Source organism: Mycteria americana, chromosome 4 (assembly GCF_035582795.1).
Source record: "Mycteria americana isolate JAX WOST 10 ecotype Jacksonville Zoo and Gardens chromosome 4, USCA_MyAme_1.0, whole genome shotgun sequence".
Taxonomy (NCBI): Eukaryota; Metazoa; Chordata; class Aves; order Ciconiiformes; family Ciconiidae; genus Mycteria; species Mycteria americana.
Window position 1 is genome coordinate 44,220,577 of NC_134368.1, and position 6,000 is coordinate 44,226,576.

General features: G+C 36.9%; 1 protein-coding gene across 2 annotated transcripts in view; it reads right to left on the reverse strand.

The window, feature by feature from the left end:
- PALLD (palladin, cytoskeletal associated protein) overlaps nt 1-2,258 on the reverse strand; it is a 153,063-nt gene extending 150,805 nt beyond the window's left edge. Inside the window, exon 1 of one of the 2 annotated variants that reach the window (XM_075500337.1) lies at nt 2,008-2,258. The gene's annotated coding sequence lies outside the window, so the exon portion shown is untranslated. Of the gene's footprint in view, nt 1-1,828 lie in introns of both variants that reach the window. The other variant, XM_075500336.1, reaches the window with a different exon arrangement.
- Between the last annotated feature and the right edge of the window lie 3,742 nt (nt 2,259-6,000).

The following is a 6,000-nucleotide window of genomic DNA, read 5'->3' on the forward strand; positions in this document are numbered from 1 at the left end:
CATTATAGCACCCATGTAAATTGTGAAACTGAAAGCAGCTGCTGAGGCAACCTGACATGGTGCCATCGGCAGGGGGGAGCCCAACTCAGGAAAACACTATTCCATTTTTAGCTCTGAAAAAGAATCTTTGCTAGTTCTAGTGTGCGATTTCAGTTCAGTGAATAACTTGCCATAAATAGAGCTAGTAACTGCTAGAGAAAGAAGTGCCTTAGTATATGGCAAACAAAATGTGTAGTAAACATCCCCAACATTCTAACATATTGCACGCTACCCTGCTGAGCACTATTTTGCAGTCATTCCATAGTAACAGAATTTAACGGATCGTTTTTACCAATTACCACACCAAGCAGAGCATTCTTCCAAATGAAGGGTGAAAGTCAGAATGGGAGAGCTTTGGTTACAAGTTTCTGAACTAGAAAAAACAAACTTACAGACCTCAAACAAACAGTTAATTGACTGTGCCTGCTACACTTTGCACAATCACCCATTTGCTCATTCAGCATATTTTTCATGTGACTAGATTCACCTTCACAAATCCCTGATAACCAGCAGTTAATAAGGGGGTAGGGGGAAGGGACCGCTCACTTTGTCAACACAAAATATTGGAATAACTACTTGAAGTAGCTGATGGAGCCAGAGTAAAGGGAAGGGGAAAGGAATGCTTTCCTCTTTTCAGGTCTATTGTCCCAGTAATTTTTTTGTTGGTTGGTTGCTTGGTTTTTTTTTTTAAAGTACATAAGTACATTCAGTCACCTGGTCTTTCCACCTTTGTCAAATTTATTACACAGTTGAACTTTTGGATTTCAAGGGTTTCTTATTTATCACTTTATTAAGATAACCCACGTAGCAAGACATAATAGCATGCTGATAGCAGGGCTTATCAGTAGCTTTAAAACAAATGGGTCCCTACAGTGAATTTCCTTTGACAGCTAGATGGCATTTCTGAAAGCCAGGCATTTGGATTAACCTGCCGCTGTGCTGATCATTATAAAACTTTTCTTAAAGACAAGACAGGGAGATGAAAAAAAAGGTCCTTGTAACAAAGCAATCCATTCTGCTAGTAAACTTAAAAGGCAGTAGTGTTAACGCTTTTATAAAGCAAGAACAGCTAAATAATTTTGCTTACTGGAAGAAAACAAAGTTTCTTTTTGCAATTCCTGTCCTCTCTCAGTCATTTATCCAAGCATACACTCTCTTCCACTGTACATTAGCTTTCACTTGCATGCCCTAGAACAGTAGACCCTCAAAGCTTTTTGTTTTTAAAAACAGATTCACTTGGCTCCTAATGCCAGGGAGGGGAGGAGGGGGTGTGTGTGCTCTGAATGAATGCCAATCATTTAAAACAAGTTTATTTTGGGTTCCTATAACCTAAACAGTCTTAGGAAGCATCTCATCCCTTTTCACTCCCCCAGCCTCTTGAACTTTAGTTCTATTCATATCCTCTGTGATGGAAGATCTTTACTTCCCAGGTTCAGCTCTTGCACTTAAAACAAATGGGTTACTCTGCCAGTTAAAGTTACTCTATACTACACACCGTCCAAAACAAAACAGATTTGCAGAAAACACAATAATGAAGCAATTTGGAAAGCTTTCCAGAATTGTACAGGTACTTAGGAATTTTGCTAAAATATATACATTCTTATAGTGCTTTTTGGAAAGGGAGAAATGAGGAACGTTTTACTGCTAGGCACTGTTCCGAGACCACTATAACTGAGCACACACTGTATGATTCACTCACGTAGGTTTTTCCCCTCCTCTATTGTAGTAAAACAGCTAAAGCACCTTATTGTTTCTTGCATCCTTACACACATTTAATGCTGGCACTTACCGTTGCAGAACAGATGAACCCCCACCCCCCACAAAGAAGCTGATAGCTGATGGTCTCTGGATCCTTTATTTCTTGACTATCCTCGGCTCTTAGCTTTGCTGCTCTAAATTCAGCCTAGTTCGCAGAAGAGCATAGAAAAAATTAATACACAGCTGAGTTGCCAAATTCCAACCACTCACGATCGGCAATGAAGACGTTCTCCCTAGTTCTGACTGATTCCAAAGAACAAAGCCTGCTGGCAATGAGGAAGCGGAGTTTAAGTCCTCTGGCTTCAGTCCAACTGTTGCTCTTGCTTTTGCTTCAGAGTACGTGAGAGTGTTTGTATGAGCTTGTAATGCATGTAAGAGATGGGGGCTGGGGAAAAAAGAGGGTGTGTGTAAGGGGAGGAATGCTAGTCATATCCAAAAATAACATGAAGGAAGTAACGTAGTGATCCGTCTCCCCTCATTCTCTCCTCTTATCGCATGTACTGAGAGTGTCTCTACCGTAAGATTCTAATCTCAAGAGTAGGTAGAGAAAAAATTCCAGTGTGACTTGTAGCTCATTTGATTGCGCTACTAAACTGTAACTGAGGAGCTCTACACTTACAAGGACACGTCACAAAACGCATGATTTAGTAGCAATCTACTTGACAATACTGAAGCCAGAGTGCATTTCACACCGTGTGCATTTGTTCGCAAACCGGAGAGAAAAAACAGAAACTACTATTGAAGTTTACTATGTGTCAGAAAAAATAGCATCACATTTGCCTTTCCAGAAGTTCCTAAATTCCAGTCCTAGGTATTTCTAGATGCTGCTTAATGTTGATTTTAAAAAGAGCAAATGTTGCAAGTTTACAATCTAATGCAGAAATAGGGATATAAAAATCTCTATATAGTTTAATTTTGCCCTACTTTTTCAGAAATTTTCATAAACAAATTCCACATTCAGAAGAGTACTCTCTTTCAAAAAGAAAATCAACACCCACAACACAAACAAGAAAACCCCACAGAACAAAAAAAATTAAGGCTTCTTTCCTGGATAATCAGAAAGCTATAATGTAACTATTGTCACTTTTTTTTTTTTTTTACAAAGATTTAGAATATAGGTTCCAATAATTGCGGACTTTTAAAAATCTTAAAAATGGTCATTAATGTGAACAACAAATTTATGGAAAAATAATAAATCATTACTGATTGCCTCAATGGTTTTTTTTTTAATTACTTGTATTTAATCTGGACTCTGTCAAATAAATTTGAGGACCACTAAAACTACCTATACACCCAGTAGCAGTCTCTGTGATTAGTTAAAATTTCTGGAGAATCTTTGTTGTATGCAGTAGGGCTCCAATCTCAAGCAAGTGCTCTCAAAATATTACAAGCTAACACAATACAATTTATATTTTTATCATACTACTGTCTGCGAAGAGTAGTGCTTTGCAGAGAGTGGTATTAGTTTTTAAAAGGTTTAATTAAAACATGACAATAAGAAAGGTCAAAGCAATTTTGGATTTCATTTCATCTCATGCATAATAGTTTAGCCCAAGACTTTGAGGTATCTATCTGACTGGGTACTAGGTATTTTTGAAAAGCAAAACTGGTCAATTTCCACAATGAATGGTTCTGAAATAACAATTCTCACAACAGAAATAAAAGTGGGAAAGAAGGGAGAAAAGAGTTAGAAATTAGACCGCAGTGCGCCAGTTTCAACAATGACAGCATAAACCAGCCATCTGTTTACACAAGACTTTGTTCCTCAGCATGGGAGACGGTGTAGATCAGACCTAGTGATTTCCATATCCAGGGTCAATACTTTTTCTGGACCTACCTTTTTTTTATCCTTTAGTAAGACTAATGGAGCTTTGGATAGGGAGCTTATGTTTTACAGAACCGATATAATACACTTCCCTACATTCCCATCACGTTAAAGAAATTACAGTGCTTTTCCAAAGCTAGTAGCAGAAAGAATTGTTATGGTAAATTTTAAAACTACAAATACACCCTACTTTGAAGGTAAATCTCAGAAGCCTATAGAAACCATCTGGAATGAAAGGAAGTTATGATGATTTAAGTTTGCCTTCCTGCATATTCACTAGAGACTGAATTTCAATATATTGTAAGGCCATAAAAAGTTACAGTAAATCCAAGTTCTGTATCAGGAAGTTCACTGAGCCCTACTGTGATGTACTTCTGCTGGTACATTACTCCTTGGTAGCATTACAGAGCTTGGCTTCCTTTGCTATCTTGAGGTTTGCAAGCCCAAATTTAACATGCAAGAAAAGATCAATAACAGATAAGACTACCTGAGGGCTTTTAGTCCACACCTCATCCCATCTTGAACATCAGCTGCACTGAATTTGCTGAATTGGCTAATTACAGTTCTAACTTGAAAAACATTCACTTTGAGTGGACAACAATAAGCCCACATTTAGTTTTGTTTGCAATTGAGTCTCCAGAAGAAAGAGGTTAGTCCCAAACCCAGTTTTGGTCCAGACATTTGAATTTGTTCTGCTATTATAGAAAAGCACAGGCCTGAAAGAACATAAATTCAGCAAAAATATAGAATTACAACAGAAACACAAAAAAAGCAAGCAAACAAAAAAGTAATGGGGAGCTGTCACCTGCTTTCCTCTGTCTGAGCACTGTTGTCATAACCAGACCCAAAACTATGATGCTGCTTTCAGGAGAATTTGAAACCCAGACAAGCAAAAACTCAAATAAGATATGATAAAGTAAGGTTGAGTATTTCAGCAGCTGATATTCCACATTTATCCATCAAACGAATCATTACTAGCACAGATATTACATTCTTGTTATTCTCTGATATCTACACAGATGACAAAGATGTGGCACAAAAAAAAATCTGGAATTATTTGTTATTGTGTAATTAGTGAACTAAAAGATTGAATTTTTCAGGGGTCTTAGTTGCATAAACCATTACTACACTAATATTGTTGTTATTTAGCTCAAATATAATGTAACCCTATCACTTTTAGGAAAATCATGACAACTGTACATTTGCTAATTTGCAGCTGATCTGCTCTAACATGATTTATTTTCTGCCTACAAACATTTCAGCTGCCAGTTTCAAATTCTGATGAACATTTATCAGTATTCAGTTTGTTTTCCAACTGTTCTCATTTCTAGTTAAGTAAGGAAGGAAAAGAAAGTATATATATTATAGTTTCTTTCACTGAAAGTTCATTCTCATTACACACAGAAATGAGACAGGTGGGAGTAACACTTTGACTGATAAGATATAGCCGTCATAAACTGGTTGCTGCTCAGACCAGATGGCTACAGTAATTTCTGATGCATTAGATAAATGCATCCAAAATTATAATCAGCAAAAAATAATACAGATTTAACAGATTCCTTAAGGATGATGAAAGTATTCTAAGTAATGTCAGAGTTGACTACTGGTAGTAGCTTCTAAAAAGCAAGATTTTTCTCATATTACTATACAGTAAGGCCCATTCAGAGAGGTTATGGCAGACCCCCCGGACTGTTTGCATGAAGAAACCATTATATTTATTTTTTTTTTCCTCCCCAGAATAATAGTATAATATAATAATAGCCATTAAGAGGAAAAAATAAATTTTACTCTCTTCTTTTGTGCACTTAGTAGACACAAGCTCTGGTAAACTGGGCCATTTAACAACTTCAGTGTCTTGTACTTTGCACACACAAATGTGTTCCCAATATAGCCTATGTAAATTTGGTATTCAGCAGTAAAGGTCACAGAGTGTTTGGATGTAGGGAGCACTTGCAAGACATGGGCTATAATCTAATAAAAGAAACAAGACTGGTGAGAAGGTAGAACACTGAGGTCAGACAGTCTGTGTTTTCCTAATTCAAACATTTTCCTTTTAGTATCTACATACTTTAATTGTTCAAATGATGACCCATGCTGAGTTTATCTTTGATTAGGAAAACATTTAAAGGTTTTGCTTTTTCTATCCATACAGCCTCTTCGTGGTTTCTGTGACTACTGACCCAAAGCACACTCTTTCCTGATCTCCTTCGCCCTCTCCACTGTTCCTAAAGACTTGTGTTCTTTTCAAAAGTGGAAATGTTTCTGTGGCATGGGTTTAGAGAGGAACTTTTTCACTGTAAAGATAATGTGTGAAGTATTTGCATGTTCTGAAACTATTTAATGTCAAAATTTCATTCTCAAAAGGGCCTAAAGAGCAT